The sequence below is a fragment of the Sus scrofa genome, chromosome 4, assembly GCF_054392235.1.
Source record: "Sus scrofa isolate SSC_HxYL_T2T_F1_AM1 chromosome 4, Sscrofa_HxYL_maternal_Yorkshire_Landrace_v2.0, whole genome shotgun sequence".
Lineage (NCBI taxonomy): Eukaryota > Metazoa > Chordata > Mammalia > Artiodactyla > Suidae > Sus > Sus scrofa.
In genome coordinates, this window is record NC_139386.1 from 110,005,934 (window position 1) to 110,024,838 (window position 18,905).

General features: G+C 42.4%; 1 protein-coding gene across 6 annotated transcripts in view; it reads right to left on the bottom strand.

The window, feature by feature from the left end:
* The window catches only part of SLC22A15 (solute carrier family 22 member 15), a 255,205-nt gene that overhangs the window by 165,157 nt on the left and 71,143 nt on the right, over positions 1-18,905 (bottom strand). The window lies entirely within an intron of this gene.

Consider the following 18,905-nt stretch of genomic DNA (forward strand, 5'->3'; position numbering starts at 1 on the left):
AGGAGTGCCTGTCGTGGCTCAGTGGTTAACAAAACCGACGAAGAACCATGAAGTTGCAGGTTCAATCCCTGGCCTTGCTCAGTAGGTTAAGAATCCGGTGTTGCCGTGAGCTGTGGTGTAGGCTACAGATGCGGCTTGGATCCTGCGTTGTTGTGGCTGTGGTGTAGCCCAGTGGCTGCAGCTCTGATTAGACCCCTAGCCTTGGGACCCTCCATATGCCACAGGTGCAGCCCTAGAAAAGACAAAAAAGAAAAAGAAATCCCCTATGAGTCTTTTTTTTTGGTGGTGGGGGGGGTTGTCCTTATCTGCCAGACACCAGAACATCTGGATTAAAAAAATACAGTATTTAATTCATTATGTATAAGATTTATCTACAGGACAACTTTTACATGCTTGATTATTCACAGAAGTTGGCTCTCTGGCCATCTCCTGCTGGGTTTAAATTGTCAAATTGGCATCTTTTGGCCCATTTGATTGTTGTCCCCAGGTCCTCATGCTGGGAACTCTCCACCATACTGTTTTTCCTCCTGGAAAAGACCTTTTTGTAACATTTTAAAAAATGCTTATTTTTTTTCAAAGAACTTTACATCAACACTAAAGAACATTTTTCAAAGGATAAAAAGAAACACCGGCCATCCCACCAATCTAGCAAAGGAGAATTTTCAAGAGGGAGGAGGACGTGCTAACCTTCCCCACCGCCGCCATATTGCTCCGGCAAGAGCTTGAGCCTGGATGCAGAAGGAAACAGAAGTACTTGCTTCTCAGGGGTGAGACACAGACCTATTTCAAGAATCGATTAAAGCACTTAGGTACCCTGGCAACAGTCTTATGAGCAAGTAGGTCCTGAGAATCTTAACAGATTGGATAAAGTAAGTGGGCAGAGCCTGGTAAATCCCAGGTCTCTACATTTTCAATGTGATTTGTTGGAGGGTCTGCGGTCGAACCTTTGTTAGAAGAAATCTGACAGACCAGTGGAAAACGCTTGTTGGTGCCTCAGCAGCATGCAAGCCACCTCCTTCCAGTCTCCGTTGAGCCCAAGGAAGGCACTCTTTTCTCCAGGATTACCAGGATATACTAGAGAAACAGTCTTCTTTTTTTCTGAGGGCAAACATTAACATGTGGAATAGAGCTTAAATCCAAGTGACCATTGTGAGAACATGGCTGAAGATGATTATGAGCTAATTGCAGGCGGAAATTGTCGGGTTGGTGAAATCGGCTTTGCTGACCCTGCTATTTCACCTTTCTGCTCCTACAGTGCAGCCCCCGCTACTTGGGTGCTGCTTGTTCCATCTGATCTGTGAAGATTTCAACGTGGAACTGCTCCCCAGAAACTCCAGGAGCCTGGAGGGGGCACCCCAAGATGACTGTACACTGGAGGCACTGAGACTTGAGGTGGACAAAGCAAGGGGTCTTCTAAGATGAGGGAGGGGGCAACTTGTCCAGAAAATCACCTCAATCCTGCAATCATATGGAAGAGGTGGCTTCATCCTTTGCTTAAATAAGCCAGGTCTTCCTGTTGGACTCTGCATGCATGCAAAAAAGAGACTGAAATTTAGAGTGCTTCCAAGTAAGACCATTAGACAGGAAATCATTGTCCAATGAGTCTGGTAATGAATACGATTAAAAGAGACTTATTTTCAGGTGTTCCTGTTGTGGCTCAGCAGGTTAAGGACTGGACATTGTCTCTGTGAGGATGTAGCCTCCATCCCTGCCCTCACTAAATAGGTTAAGGGTCTGGCATTGCCACAAACTGCAGCAGAGGTTGCAGATGCTGGTCAGATCCAGTGTTGCCATGGCTGTGGCTTAGGCTGCAGCTGCAGCTCTGGTTCCACTCCTAGCCCAGGGAACTTCAAGTGCCACAGGGATAGCAAGAAAAAGGTTTATGTTCATTGGTCTGTTTTGGTTTCAGGCAGCTGAATAAGACAGCAGAGTGCTTAGTGGAAAGTGGCCTGGCCTGGAGAGAGCAGAACTGTGCCAACAGGAAGCCTCTGTGTCACCCCAGGCAAGGCAGTGAGCCCCCCTCCAGGGAGCTGTCCTCATCTGTAAAATGGGTGCTGTGGCTAACTAGCCAAAAGGCCATTTCCAGCTCTGGAAATCTGACTTCACTGTTGTATAAGTTTGGGTGGCATGCTCTCAAAAGCAGAGTCTGCTTTGCAACTACACGACGTCGTGGTAACTTGGATCCCATCCCCAAATACTCATGTTAGGCTTCAGGGTGACTAACATCCAACAGTTAACCCACAGGAGGTCTGGCTTACGTTTTCCTTCCATTTCTGTTCTCAACCTGATGGTTTATTTTCACAGAGTCAGAGACCCATGATCTGGAAGGAGTCTTAGGAGTTCGCACAACCCATCCACCCAGGGCTGGGACCTGACCAACCAGCCTCCTGAACGCCCTCAATGCTCACTCTTGCCCCTTGCCAGTTACTCCATTCTTAGAAAACTCCTACTTAGAAATACTTTCCTTATAATTAAACAAATTCTGTTTCCAATCAAGTCTTCTAACCTCTCTTACAGATAAACTACTCTCAGGAGTTCCCTGGTGGCCCAGTGGGTTAAGGATCTGGTGCTGTCACTGCTGTGGCTCAGGTCACAGCTGTGGTGTGGCTTTGGTCCCTCACCCAGAAATTTCTGCATGCTGCGGGCACAACCAAAAACAACAACAAAGATAACAGCAAACAGAAAAACAAGTTAACTACTCATTTCAATAGTTGAAACTTTTTACAAATATCTGAAAAAAAAAAAAATCCACGTAATTCAGAGTATCTTTAGTACAGCGACCTTTCACTATCCCTTAGCTTAGTTGCCTCAGTGTCAGACGACCGCTGTCTATTCACACATCTCTTGAGGTGGGAGAGCCTCCTTCCTCATTCCTCAGTCTCTCAGAGGATATAACACAATTCCTTCTACATGGCAGGTGCTTAGAACAAGTTTCTTGATTGTAGAAATGGCAGCTCTATAAATAATTGAAGGCTGTTATCAGATATCTCCTAGTCTCCTCAGGCTAAAAGTTCTCGGTTCTCTCAACTGCTCCATGTACAGCAAACACCCTTCTTTGAACACCTTCCTTGTGTCAGCGCTCTGATCACCCCAGATGATCAGAGGATGGGGTGGGCATATTAACACAGCCCAGGACCGAGGGCGTATTAACACAGCCCAGGACCAAGGGCGTATTAACACAGCCCAGGACCAAGGGCATATTAACACAGCCCAGGACCGAGGGCATATTAACACAGCTCAGCTCCGGGGTCACTTCACTAGCTGGTGGAGCCCTGAAATGCCATGTTTTCATAGGAACTTCAGTTAAGTCAGGGCTCTGTCATCCTCCCTTTGTGTAAATTGAGTGTTGGGAACTAAATCCAGAGCTTCACATTTATTTCTGTTAAAATTCATTGTATCATAGGCCACCACCCTCTGAACTATAAAGACCTTCCTGAATCACATGTCTGTCACCTACCTCTCTGGTTAACGAGTCCCAGCTATGTGTCATCTGAAAGTGATTCAACAAGCACTGCAGATGCCTGTGTAGGTTTTTTGACAAAAATATTGAACAAGAGAAGTGCGAGAAATAGGCTAAACCATAGGTAGCTACCATTGTTATAGGTTAAAATACTCAAATTTCACCAATAGTTAATGGTGCAAACTAGCCTATTGTCTGTCCCAGGAACTTCCAGGCTGGCTGGGATGCTTGAAATAAGCTTCTCTTGCTCCAGCTGCTTAACTGAGTGCTATTCTGCCTCAGCAGAGCACAGGGTGGCCTGCGTGTCCTCATTTTGTCCTGAAAATATGTTGCTATACATTAGTAATGGCTTTGTAAAATCATAATAAAAAAAGCAGTGGCTCCAGTGCCCATCTGCCTTGTTGAGCTCCAGCTCAGTCATGAATTAGCTGTGTGACCACCGACAAGTTAATTGACCCCTCTGTGCCTCTGTTTCTTCTGTGCCTCTGAAAATGGGAATAAGGGTAGTACTTGCACCAAAGGACTATTTCAGGCCTGAGTGAGTGACGTGCTTGGTGCTCAGTGCACAGTGGGTGCTCAGCAAATGCTGATGATTATTCATCCAACGCTTTTCCTTGGGAAACCATACTGAGTCCAGAGATTTTGTTCCTCCTTTGTGCCTCCAAGTACTCACAAGCTCTCTTAATTAAAACAGCCTAGAATTTTGCTAAGGATCAGCATCAAACCCATGGGGTGATTGTTTCTAAAATACGTTTCCCACTTGAAAAAGTAAGCACATGATGTGTCCGTCGTAGGTCTTCCAGCACAGGTCCGCACGCCACCATCCACCTCAAGTTTTAGGTCAGGTTTCGCAATCTCATCTGCATTTCTCTCATCCAGGCAGCAGACTGGAGTTCATTCACAGCGAGTGAGGTGGGCTCTTCCTATTCATTCGACCAGCCAGTGCCCAAACCCCTTCCTAGCCAACATCATGCTGGCTGTTATGACTAGATCGTTTTCCTTGATAGAAAAGATTGAAGGAAAATATGAAACGGATCATTCTGCCTTCTCTGTGCTACGATTAACAGAAAATTGAGCTGTGGATATGGGCTTCCTTGTCCTTCTTCCAACTTCCATACCTAAATGCCTTTACAATTGCCACGAGCATCCTTCCCACACCTGCCATAATGCTGTCCTCCAAAGACACATGTCCATTTGTGTCATTCTCTGTGTGCCCCAGGCTAGGTGTTCCTCATTCACCCTGTGAGGGCCTTTTAAAGACCTGAACTCATTAGAGAGCACCCTCTGTGGCCACTGACCTATTTCCTTAGGGGAAGCACCCCCATCCTGTTCACCATGATTTTATGACCAAAGAGTTAGAGCTTAAGCCACCTTCCTTTTTGAATGCGAACTATAGTCCCAGCTCTTCTTTCTTCAAGCTCTTTGAATTCTGTTTTCTTAAATAGGGTCTATGTCAGAACTGGGATGAATGTTTTCCTCCTAGTCCATCATGGGATGCTCCCTTGACTATAAGGCAACTATCAGTTCCACGTCTTTCCTTACAATTTGGCAGTTTGGGCTGATCAAGAGCAGAAAGTAACTGTTTCCTTCACTGCATTTTCCCCCTTCGAAGGGACTGAATCATTAGCAAGGGAAACCAGAGAACCAAGAACTTATTAGATGTTGCAGGATTTTTTAGAGGGAGGAAGAAGGAGACTTTGATGAAGTGTTTTCAGGAAACTTTTCACTGGATTATAGCAGAGGTACAAAAAGCACTTGGATCCTAGGTATAGAGCTTGGTGTGTTCTCAGTGTGTAGACCCTATCACCACCGAATTATGAAACCTGGGAGCTCTACGCAAATGTCCCTTTTGCCTCATTAATTTGTTTCTTGTTTTCTTTTTCTTTTTTTAATTTTTTGCTTTTTAGGGCCACACCCGCAGCATATGAAGGTTCCCAGGCTAGAAGTTGAATTGGAGCCGTAGTTTCTGGCCTACACCACAGCTCACAACAATGCTGGATCCCCAACCCGTTGAGTAAGGCCAGGAATCAAACCTGTGTCCTCCTGGATGCTAGTCAAACTCGTTAACTGATGAGCCACAACAGGAACCCCCATAAATTTGTTTTAATGGAGTTATAATCTGTGCTGGGAAGATGACAATGCCCATAATGGGAGTTAACACTTGTTGGGAACTTGAACTACGTGTCCAGCTCTGTGCTAGCCAGCTGACAGGTACCGCCTCTTTTAATCCTCCCAACAGCTCTGATTTCCCCATTTTAAAGATAAGAAACTGAAGCTTAGAGAGGTTAGGTTCCTTATCTAAGACAAGCTAATAAGATGTGGGGCTGGGCTTCAAATCCTGGTCTAGCAAATTCTAGAGGCTGCACTCTCACCATTGCAGTAGACACTCAGCCCACAGCTTTAACCTGGCCAGCTAGGCTGCAGACCAGGATTTCTTTGGAATTACTGACATGAGCAGTTGGATGATTCTTTGTCATGAGGACTGTCCTTTGCATCATATCCTGTGTATCAGCATCCTTGGCCTCTACTTACAAGATACCAAAAGTACTACCTCTTCTCCCCACACCTCCATCCGCCAACATGATAATCAAAAATGTCTCCAAACATTGTTAAATGGTCCCTGGGGAGTAGAATTGTTCCCAGTTGGAATAACTGTTGTAGATGGATCCCATATGCCTCCTTTCTCGCCCCTCCTCACCGACATCCATAAATAGACATGAACATAGGTGTGCACCTTCCTTGTAGGATCCTAAACTCCTTGGATTCATCAGTTTCTTCAGCACTACTGCCCTGAAGGCACAAGCCTCACTGTCTGGGTTGCACTGAAGCATCTAAAGGAGAACGTCTACTTTGCATTGTCCTCTGAATACATTCACTGCCATGCAGTCTTCTGAAGTCTCCACTACTGCTGGTCCTGCCACAGCTGTCACAGCCCCTGTCTCCATCACTTTTCTATAGGAAAATCACTGGGCACTTCCTCCCATACACTCCCTTTTTCTACTTTGTGCCCATCTTCCTCCACATCTATGACTCTCTTTCAGAGTCATGGAAGAAAAAGCTGGCATCCTCAAATAAGGCAATGTGAGAAGCAGTTATTAAAGACAATGCTCACAAAGGGGTGATCATGACTTGGAAACTGAGGCAAGAGGATAGATGCAACACCCTGGATGTGGAAACTATTTGGAGCTATTACCACTCCTACGGCTTAAGGGGTTGAGGAAAGCATGGTTACTTGAACCCAGAGAGAGTTTTTACAAGGTGGATCTCATGGGTACAAACTAAATAGAAGGTATAGGAGCCCAGCCTGCAGGGTCAGATTCCCTGGGCACAGAGCAGGGGAGGCGCAGAGAGAGGATCTGGAAGGGCCAGTTGGAGTAGCACCAGATCAGCAGTTTTGTCTAAGCTCATTCCCTGCCCTGCTCCCTAAATTTCATTTTGAAGTCCTCTTTTATCAGATTGTAGAGCTTCTTGCCAAACATGTTTATCCTGGTTTTGAGAGATTTCCTTTTCTTCTGGCCAGGAGCCTATGATTCTAGCATCACAAGCCTTGGTTTAGAGAAGCAAATCCTGTTTTTGGATACGAGCTTTAGAGCCAGCTGTTGTGTCATTTCTCCCTTCCACCTGTCTTTTCTGAAATCACAAACCTCAACTGGAAGAAGAAATAAAAAACCTGATTTACCTTGTGAGATTTGGGTGGGTTTCTCCACCAGCTTCAGGAAGGAGTAACCATCTTCTAGTTCTTTCTTTGCCTGATGTTCAAAGCAAGATTTCTCTAATCTCCAAGCCTGGGCTTTCTCTTGATTATTTTTAAGGGCACATGATACTGCTTTTCCCTCAGATCTGTATTCATCCTGAGTGAGAAAGCTTTGGAGCTGAGGGAAAGAGAGCTCCAAGGGTGGAAAACTTCTGTTCTTTCCCTTTCTCCCGCAATCTTTACACTTGCTGGAATTCCCCAGTCTTCTCAAAAATCCGCCCCCCCCCAATTTTTAATACATTCTGGATTATTTCTTCCACCCAGTCTAAGAATCTTTTTCATTCTGCTAAGACTCTTCCCAAGGCTTTTTACCTTCTCCAGGGAGACTAGGGGCATTTCCAGTGAGGGGGAGACACACACACACACACACACACACACACACCAGGTAAGCAGATTCTGAAGTAGTTCTTTTGATGTTCCTACCACCTGAGAGTCAAGTTGAAAAACAACCTTCTGAGGTTCCTCCTGTAAATTTCTGCTCCTGTTTGCTTCTGAGTTCCTGCTCTCTTGGGCATGCTTGGTAACAGTGCCATTAAGTTGACATGGCTGTTTCTCTCTGCCTCTCATCTAACCTCTGATAATCTGCAAGCTATGGGTAATCAGCAGTAAATTGCATCCGCTACGAATCAAGCCCAGTTCCTCTCAGTAAACACAATGAGGCAGCAATACAGTGCTCCATCCATGTGGACTTGCAATGATGAAACCTCATGGCCATCTTCCTTCTTTTTGTCCGGCATGCTAGCCTGATGATAGGCTCTTCATGGTAATGTAGATTATATTATGCCTATCTTAAGACACTTCTCTGTCTAACAGTAAGCTTAACTAGTGGATTTTTATTTTTGATTAAGATAGCCTGGCACTTTAATACAGTGCTTGCAGTAATTAGACAAGAATAATCACATACACACACAAACACAATAAATTTGAAGAGAATAATTTTAACAATCTTTAACTTCTGCGACATATTTCATTTTTCAGTGTTTTCAACATTTCTCAATATTGGGGGCATTATTGTGACATATGGAAGGCATGTTTTAGTTTTAACATTACAGATGAGACAACCCAGGCAATGGGTTTATTCTCACCTTTTGACTTGATCAGTCTTACATTTATTAGCTGATCAGATTAATCAACATCTTTAAGTTCTGCTCTTGATATCAATGTCAATTTCCTGAGTTTGATAACTATGGTGTAGTTTTGTCCTTTCTTAGGAAATATTTACTTATGTTTTAGGAATACAGGAACACAATCTTCTACTCATTCTCAAGTGTTTAAAAAATGAAGGATTGTGTGGGGGTGTGGGTATAGATACAGAGATGCAGACATACAAACACTCATCCATACACCTGCGCATCATCTCTATCTGTCAATCATCTGTGTAGAGAGGGACTGCAGACAAAGTTTCACTGGTCACCTTTAGAGGTAAATAGGACACTACCTTATTATCAACCCTATCTGAAAGTGGGGAAATAAAAATAAATAATTTTAAAAATTCTACTAGTCTTGTATTAATGATGAAAAGGTCGTTTGTTAAATATATTCTTTAGATGGTGCTCTCCAGGCATTTGCTCACACATCACAATCAGAAAAAAAAAAAAAAAAAGTACAACTGATGTCAGCACTTTATAAGTTTTAGGTGTGCAGTGTAATTAGATTTGACTTACATACCTTATGAAATGATTACCACAAATTTAGTGAACATCCATCATCTCATATAGATATAAAATGAAAGAAAACTCTTACACTTAGAATGGATAAGCAATGAGGTCCTACTGTACAGCACAGGGAACTATATACAATCTCTTGGGATAGAACATGATGGAAGATAGTATGAGAAAGAGAATGTATATATATGAATACCTGGGTTACTTTGCTTTACAGCAGACATTGACACAACAGTGTGAATCAACTATACTTTAACAAAAATAAAATAAAATAATTATTTTCTTTGTGATGAGAGCTCTTAGGATTTACTCCCTTAACTTTTACATATAACATACAGCAGTGTTAATTATACATTTTTCCTGTTGTACATTATATCCACTACTTATTGATCTCATAATTAGAATTTTGTACCTTTTGACCACATTCAGCCAATTGCCCCTCCCCTGCCGGGTCCTGCCTCTGCTAACCACAAATCTGAACTCTCTTCCTGTGAGTTTGTTTTTGAAGTATAATTGACCTACAACACTATGTTAGTTCCTGGCTCATGACATAACGACTCGATATTCCTATATATTACGCAATGATCACCACAATAACTCCAGGTACCATCTGTCTGTCACCATAGAAAAATACTACATTATTGACAGCATTCCTCACTCTGTACATTTCATCCACATAAGTGGAATTTTGTACCTTTAACCTCCGTCTGTTTCACTCATCACCCGAACCCTCTCTTCTCTGGCAACTGCTTGTTTGTTCTCTGCACCTATGACTCTGTTTCTTTTTTGCTACATTTGTTCATTTCTTTTGTTTTTTAGATTCCACATATTAGTGAAATCATATGGTATTTGTCTGGCTTTTTTCCTTCAGCATAATACCCTCCAAGTCCATCCATGTTTTTGCAAATGGCAAAATTTTATTCTTTCTTTATGACTAATATTCCATTGTATATATACTACATCTCCCTTATCCATTCATCTGTTGATAGACACTTAGGATGCTTCCATATCTTGGCTATTGCAAATAAGACTGCAATAAACATGCGGTGCATAGTAAAAAACTGTTCATACATATTCCCACACATGTGCTTATTGCTTTTTTTTTTTTTTTTTTTTGTCTTTTTACTATTTCTTTGGGCCACTCTCGCGGCACATGGAGGTTCCCAGGCTAGGGGTCGAATCGGAGCTGTAGCCACTGGCCCACGCCAGAGCCACAGCAACGCGGGATCCGAGCCACGTCTGCAACCTACACCACAGCTCATGGCAACGCCGGATCGTTAACCCACTGAGCAAGGGCAGGGACTGAACCCGCAACCTCATGGTTCCTAGTCGGATTCGTTAACCACTGCGCCACGACGGGAACTCCTGCTTATTGCTTTATTTACAAATGACACATAATACTAATGTATTATGATAGTACGTACTACTAATATACTAATGTATACATGAATAGTCAATAAATTACATTTTAAAGTAATATACATTTTGTTTATTCATAATAGAAAAGAACTCTTTTCTTTTTAAAAATTAATAATTTTTATTGACGTATAGTTGACGTAGAATATTATAGTTGTGGTTTTACAATACAGTGTGTTAAAAGGTTATACTCCATTTATAGTTACTATAAAATATGGTTATATCTCTGTGTTATACGTTATATCCTTGTAGCTTAGTTTATACTTAATTGTTTGTACCTCTTAATCCCCTACCCCTATCTTGCCCCTCCTCACTTCCCTCTCCCCACTGGTAAGCACTAGTTTATTCTCTGTGAGTCTGCTTCTTCTTTGTATATCCACTAGTTTGTCTTATTTTTTAGATTCTACATATAAGTGATATCATACAATATTTTTCTGCCTCTGATTTATTTCACTTAGCATAATTGCCATTCAAGTCCATCTGTGTTGCTGCAAATGACAAAGTTTCGTTGTTTTTTTATGGCTGAATAGTATTCCATTGGGTATACAGACCACATCTTTATCTATCATCTGCTGATAGGCACTTATGTTGTTTCTGTTTCTTGGCTATTGTAAGTAACGTTGCTATAAACAGGGGTGCGTATATCTTTTTAAATGAGCATTTTCATTTTTTTCAGATACATACCGAAGCTTAGAACGCTGGGTCACATGGTAATTCTATTTTTATTTTTCTGAGAAACCACCATACTGTTTTCCAAATTGGCTGTACCAACTCACATCCCCACCAACAGTGTAGGAGGGTTCCTCTTTCTCCACATCCTCATCAACATTTGTTATTTGCAATCATTTTGATGATAACCATTCTGACAGGTCTTTTTACTTTCACTAAAATTAAATAATATACGGAGAGAGCAATGTTATTAGTTGTTGCTTAGTTATTGCTGTTTTAACGTTGGGTTAACATACTGTGATTCAGCAATTCAGCGTGTTGGTTGCAAGCTTAGTCTATTCTGACTCTTGATTTTAAAGACTACCACAGTGAAGAAGATATCTCACAATATGTGTGGGTCCAAAAGGAAGAGGTGTATCATTGCCTACACATACTGGTTTTCATTGAGATTTGGCTAATGAAATTCCGCTTGTCTCTGCAATACACCACTTCCTGCACACTAATCAGAAGGCATAAACTATTATTTATAACATCCGTATTTTATTTATTTATTTATTTATTAGGGCTGTACCCATGGCATATGGAAATTCCTGGGCTAGGGGATGAATTGGACCTGCAGTTGCAGGCCTATATCATAGCAATGCCAGATCCAAGCCACATCTGTAACCTACACCTCAGCTCCTTGCAATGCCAGATCCTTAGCCACTAAGTGGAGCCAAGGATCAAACCCACATCCTATGGATACTAGTCGGGTTCATTACCACTGAGCCACAGTGGGAACTCCAACAGGTGCCCATTCCTTAATGTCTTCCATGCACTTCACAATGCTTTCCCTCTCTGCACCTCAAGACTTACAAATATACCCAGAAAACTATGAAATAAGAACATTATTTTATGTTCCAAAATTGATGTTAATTAAGATATAAGCATAAATATTACATATAATTGTAAGCTACTGGAAATAACTCACATGCCTGCATGCAGGAGAGTACAGGACATTACACAGTAGAGTACTAGGCAATTATGAAAAGAATATAGAAGAGCTCTATGAACTGAAGTATAGTGATTTCTAGGAGATATCATTAAAGCAAAAAAGAAAATGCAAAGAAAGTATCTATAATCTGCTTTTTATGTAAGACATAAGGAAAATAAGAAAACATGCGTATATCTGCTTATCGACACCAAAAGAAAGAGAGAAAGTACACATCAAAATTGAGACTGGGAGTTCCTGTCATGGCGCAGTGGTTCATGAATCTGATTAGGAACCATAAGGATGCGGGTTCGATCTCTGGCCTTGCTCAGTGGGTTAAGGATCCAGTGTTGCCGTGAGCTATGGTGTAGGTTACAGATGAGACTCGGATCCTGCATTGCTGTGGCAGTGGTATAGGCTAGCAGCAAAAGCTCTGATTAGACCCCTAGCCTGGGGACCTCCATATGCCACGGGAGCAGCCCTAGAAAAGGCAAAGAGACCAAAAAAAAAAAAAAAAAAAAAAAAATTGAGACTGGTTACTTGAAAGGGGATGGCACCAGCACAGGCAGGATGGTGGAAGTGGGGAGGTAGAAGGATGATGGATGAGTGGTTTTCCTGAGTATACATTTTGGTCCTGTTCTGACTTTCAAAACTATTTTTTCAACCTACTCACAATTAAATAAAAAATAAGAATTAACTGGAATGCAGAGGAGACAAAAATGGAGCCCAAACACAACAAACTACCCTCACTGAATTATAAATGCATAACATAATCACACTGAGGAGGTTGGGGAAAACACTAAAAAACTTGGGAACACTTTGATTGAACAGTGAATCAGTCAGAGTCCAACCAAAGAAATAGAGCCAGTAGGACGACACCATTAAGAGATTTATTTCAAGGAATTGGCTTACATGATTGTGGGGGGTTGGCTGGGAAAGCCTGAAATGCACAGAGCAGGACTTCAGGAAGGGCAGGTTGGAATTCTCAGGCATAGGGTGAAGCTGCTACATACAGTGGAATTTGACCTTCTTCATTGAAGCCTCACTTGTGATTTTCATGTCATGTCCTCAGTCGTGTCCACTGAGATTATTTAGGATAATATCCCTTACTTACAACTCAACTGATTATGGACTTTAATCACATCTACAAAATACCTTAACAGAGTTGATCATTTGAATAATTGAGGACTATAGCTTAGCCAAGTTGATGTGTAAAACTGGCCACCACAGATACTGTAAGACTAACAAATTCTTTACAAACACTGTAGTCAGTAAGTCATTTGTTATAAAGGCATTTTTAGAAGTTTCGACCCTACTTCAGACAGAACCATCAATGACAACAACAACAAAGTGGTCCAAGAGGCACTGAGCTGGGTTGTTAGGGACTCCTTAGCAACAGCACGGAGGCTGACGGTGGTCTACCCCGGGAGTCCCTTGAGCATCAGCGCAGCATAACATGATGCGTAACTGTGTCCCGGTGATGCAGTGATGACCCTCAGCACCATGTTCACTTATTTATTGTCTATATGCTGCCTCCTTTGAAAACAGACACAAGGCCTCCGTCATTAAGAAAAATCACATCATATTTCATATGGCCCATTATGCAAACAATTTCCATCAAAAACCACAATCAATATTGACACAATAAAAAACTTTGGCCAATTTCTATTATGAAATTTTAAAATATAAAATTGCCTCCTGAAGGACAAAATTTCTGCCATCCTGGAAAATGAATTTCCATGGAAAGTCTTTTTTCCCTTGGTAGTACCAGTGTTACAAGGCGCCATGGCTCCAGTCAGGGGAGACAGGGGCATTCATGGAAAGCAGGGTAAAGGAGAAGATGTGTGGCAATGCAGAGGTTGAGGATAGGAGCCAGCACAGCCCTTCCTGCCCACCTCGGCCCTGAAAACCTGTGAGGCCCCTTAGGCTGCATGGAGACTCCGTTCTGGGGGCACAAACCCACGCCAGCCCAAAGGCTCCACCTCCTAGCTTGATCAGGCCTCTGGCCTCCCCCCAGGGCCTCAGATGCCTCCTCACTAAGGCAGGTCTTTGTCCAGCCAAGGCCCCTGAGCCCCCAGCCCCGTTAACCTTGCCTTCGGCTCCAGCTTCAAGACTTCTTTGTGTTCCCAGCTTCCCCTAATCTCAGCGCAAACTGTTCTGTGCTCTGGATGTCAGGGAGCAGGTTGGGCTGAAACTAATCCTCAGTTCATGTGTGATAGCTGAAACCATGAGATGTGAATGGCATTGCCCAGAGAAATGTGCATAGCTAAAGAAAAGGAGGCAAGTACAGGGCCCTGTGGATTACTGGCATTTGTGGAGCTGGTGAAGATAAACCCAGGGGGCAAGGAACTTCACACATGATAAGTGTGGGATCAGGGAATTGGACGCCTAAGTAGAGGAGCCCTGTTTCTGTGAATGGCCCACTGCTCCTGCCAGGAGCCCAGGGCACTACCTGAGGGGTCGGCAACATTTACAATGAGGGCAGGAGAGAGAGGTCCACAGAAGTCAGCAAAGAATTGTTCCAGGAGGTACAAAAAGGAGCAGGAAAGGGTGAGATCCCAAAGCCAACGCATCAAGTATTTCAAGAAGGAGGGAGAAACCCTGGTGTCATATGCAGTAGAGAATTCTAGGAGAAGAAAGAATGAAAAATGTCCCTTGAATCTGGCAATGTCAAGGGCACTGGTTATCTTAGCTATAGGAGTTTCAGGGGTGGAAGGCAGACCCAGATTCTTCTGGGTCCAGGTTAAGAGGAAGATGAACAGGAGGATACCAACAGACTGGGAGAAACCAGAGGAACCTCACAGTGGAAGCTGCTCTGGGATTGCAGAGAAGGCTCAGCAGGAAAGTGGGAAGGAGTGCACTGTGGCCAGAGAGCAGAACTCCTCTGGGGAGAACTCTGGGTTCCAGAGGAGAAGTGGCCAGAGAAGACTGGTGGTGGCCTTGAGGAGGTCAAGGAAGAGGCAGGCTGGGAGCTGGCCTGGCTGTCCGCATGGACACCGAACTCACCAGGGAATGAATGGGGAGATTGTGAGCCTGATCACTTTCAGTGCATTTGAGGAAATGGAAAAAGACTGCCATGTGATAGACATGAGAGGATGCAAGACGGTAGAGTATCGTGACGTCGGACTCCACAGAACGGCGATATTTATCCAAGGGGAGCAGAGAGTGATGCCCAACAGCCTTGGCAAAGACGATGCCCTGAGGTTCTGGAGGGTGTGGAGAGTGAGCACTTTCTTGAGATAGGACCCCAGGGGATGCAATATCCTTAGGTTTTGCATAAGGCCAAGAGAAGTAGGAGGTGTGAATCTGCCTACTAAGGAGCAGGCTTCTGAAGAAACAGTGAAAAGGTTTAGGGGGGAGCAGTGGGAGGTCAAATTAGAGAAGAGGTTTTTGTGATTCAACTGCCCCATGGAAACTTTCACCTGGATGTCCCATCAGTCCCTCAAACTCATTTCCCTCAAAACCAAACTCATTATCTACCTGTAAATCATTTCTTCTTTTGACTGTCTCCAGTCTGCTTCAAGGTAGTGATTTTAGCTCCATCCATAGTTTCACACCCAATCAGTCGAGTCCAGCCATCACCATGGACGTAGTCTCTGTACCTGTCCCCTCTTCTCTATCCTAACTCAAGTTTCTGCCATCTCTCAGCTAGATCACTACAGCAGTTTCCTGGCAGGTCTGCTTTTGTACTGCCGACACAAATGTAATACAATTCAGACCTTGTCTCTGTTTAATCTCTTCTACACTATTTAACATGTTGTTTAAGAGCCTCACTGATGTGGAGAAAAGGGAACCCTCTTAAACTATTGGCCAGAATGCACATTGGTGCAAGTAACAGCTATGGAAAATAGTATGGAAGTTCCTCAAAAAACTAAAAATAGAGCTACCATATGATCTAGCAATCCCACTCCTAGGCATCTATCTGGAGAAAACCATAATTCGAAAAGATTCGTGCACCCCAGTGTTCATTGAAGTACTATTTACAATAGGCAAGACATGGAAGCAACCTAAATACCCATTGAAAGAGGAATGGATAAAGATGTGGTACAGATAGGCAATGGAATATTACTCGGCCATAGAAAAGAATGAAATAATGCCATTTGCAGCAACATGGATACAATTAGAGATTTTCATACTAAGTGAAGTTAGTCAAAGTCAAACACCATAGGATACCACTTATATGTGGAATGTAAAAAAAGGATACAAATGAACTTATTTGCAGAACATAAACAGATTCACAAACTTTGAAAAAGTTATGGTTACCAAAGGGGACAGGTGGGGAGGGATGGACTGGGGGTTTGGAATTGGCATATGCACACTGAGATATATGGGATGACTGGTCAACAAGGCCCTGCTCTATAGCACAGAGCACTCTACCCAGTACTCTGTGATAACCTATGTGGGAAAGGAATCTGAAAAAGAATGGATGTGTGTATTTGCATGACTGAATCACTTTGTTGTACAGCAGAAATTATCACAACATTATAAATCAACTATACTTCAATAAAACTTTAAAAAATGGAAGGAAAAAAAAAAGACCCTCAATGAACAGGTCCCTGTTTAATTCTCTAGACGCACCTCCCTCTACAACCTGCCTCATACTCTTCAATCGAGTAGTGTTCGTTTTTTCTCTGCTTAGAACAGTCCCTTAGTCCCTCATTACCTAAGTAGCTCCTACACAACTGTCAAGACTCAGCTGTGTTGTTCCTTTCTCTAAGAAGCTGTCTCCGCTGGGCAGCTTCCTCTTCATCCCTTCTCCCCTTCCCCCAGAATGGGAGTAGTTGTCTCTCCTCTCATCTCCCATCACGTATTGTGCAAACTGTTCCTTGGCTCTTGGTGCCCGATATGTAAACAGTCCTTTTATTGGTCTCTCTCATGAGACTAAGTTCCTTACAGGCAGGAATTATATCTTCTTTAACTCTGATGCCTTGTGCAATATTTGCCTCATTTTACAGTAAATCAATAATTGTTTTCGAAGGTAAATAAGCCAAGCGCAGTTAAATGTATGCATTAGGAGGGTAATAGGGAGGGAGAAGAGGCCATGGTGATATACATCCTACTTTGACTTCCATAGTTCTGTGGCTGCCCCAGTGCATTGGCTTCTGCTGAATCAGCTACAAGGCAGTGGAGAGCAGAGGTAACAATAGTTAGGTCCAATGAGTGTACCTCTGCCTGAAAAAGTTCCTCAGCCCTCCTCTCATTCTCAGGCTGCTGGTGTGGTCACTACCCCTTCTGACCATGTACTCACCCAAACCCATCTCAAGCTCCACTTTGCCTGGGTTGTTCTCTGTGATGGAAAAGGCCATTTTAATCTGTGACTACTGAAATGTTCCCCACTGTTAAGGCTTAGGCCAAGTGGAACACCTCCATGTGCCTCTTTATAAGAGTCCTTCAATTTGTATTTAACTCCCTTTCTCTAAAATTGAGTGGACATTATCATCAGCATAATGCAATTTAGTTTATATATGGTATCTTAGGTAGGCTTCTATTTTTTTTTTTTTTAAGACATGGCTGTCAAAATCGACCAAATTAGTTTGGTGAAAGATAAGGCTTCTTGGAGTCAGGGACCACATGTTCACTTATTCAACAAGTACAAAATACTAGCATTAGGTGTTAGGAGGCACAAACAGTGACTGAGACCCATGTTCCATCCTCAAGGAACTCAGCGTCTAGTGCAGTGTAAGTTTCAGTATGCAAGCCAGGAAGAATAACTAGATCTGCTGAAGTCTAGGGAGAAAATATAACTTCTAATAGTTCTAATTTCTCTAAATTTTTACCTAAATTTTTTTATCTAAAATTCTAACAGTTTTTGTCAACAATTTTTATCTAAAAACTTGTTCTAATACTCTTAACAATTTTTACTAATATTTAATATGAGGATTGATCTTGTTTCCATCAGTTGTCTTGTAATCATATATCATGCATGGTCTAAGAGTGTCCTCAGGGAAGAGCGAGACTTCTCAAACTTACAGAGGTTGACAGTGGAGACCTCTGTCATTTAATCATTTTCAGTGTGCTGTGATGTACTGCAGTTTGATGCGGTTAGTTAAGGGGATTTGCAATCATCTTATCTAGCTTTAAGAAAATTAACCCTCACAAAGAGACAAGCGGCTTAAAATAATTCATTTAAAGATGCCACATATTCAACATAATACTTATAATGCAGGCCCAGGCAAACAAGAAAATGGCAGCTGTCACTCTTCATTGTTAAAATGAACCCTCTTTCTGCCATATCTTAATAAAACAATGTTGGTCTAAACAGATCAAGTAAGAAAATGCCCCCCCCAAAAAAAAGAACATGTCCAAAAATTCTAAATTATCAAGAATGTTAATTAATTAATCAATATAAGTATATCTTTTACCTTGTGATATAGCTAATGATAGTTCAATGCTATCGTAATAACTAAGATTTAGCAGCTCTCCTGTGGTGCAGCGGGTTAATGATCCAGCATTGTCACTGCTGTGGCTCAGGTTGCTGCTACGGTGCGGATCAGATCCCTCGCCCCAGGAACTTCCGCATACTGCAGACATGGCAAAACAAAAAACCAAAAAACCAACCAAACAAAAACAAAACAAAAATAGCAACAACAAAACAAACTAAGATTTAAAAATATTAAGCATGAAGTTTCACATCTGCTTGAGATGTAAAAAATTGTGGAGAATGTTGTTTTCATCCTAATCATGAGAAAAAAACAGATAAAAAACAAAATACTAAATTTCATTGAACCTACCAGAGAGCTGAAGTCACAAGACAATAGTACAACCTGAGTTCCAAAAAGAGACCAGCTCTTCTAAGGAGAGACAGGAGACAGAAACTCTCACCCCTGTGGCAGAGCACATGATGGGGAGGTAGAGTCTACAACTCAAGTGAGGAAGAAGAAACAGCTATAATTTTAAAGAATTTCCAAAGGCCAAGTACAGGCTAGTGTATCGGTCCAGAATAGTGAGGGCTCTATCCAAGGAGAGTTCATA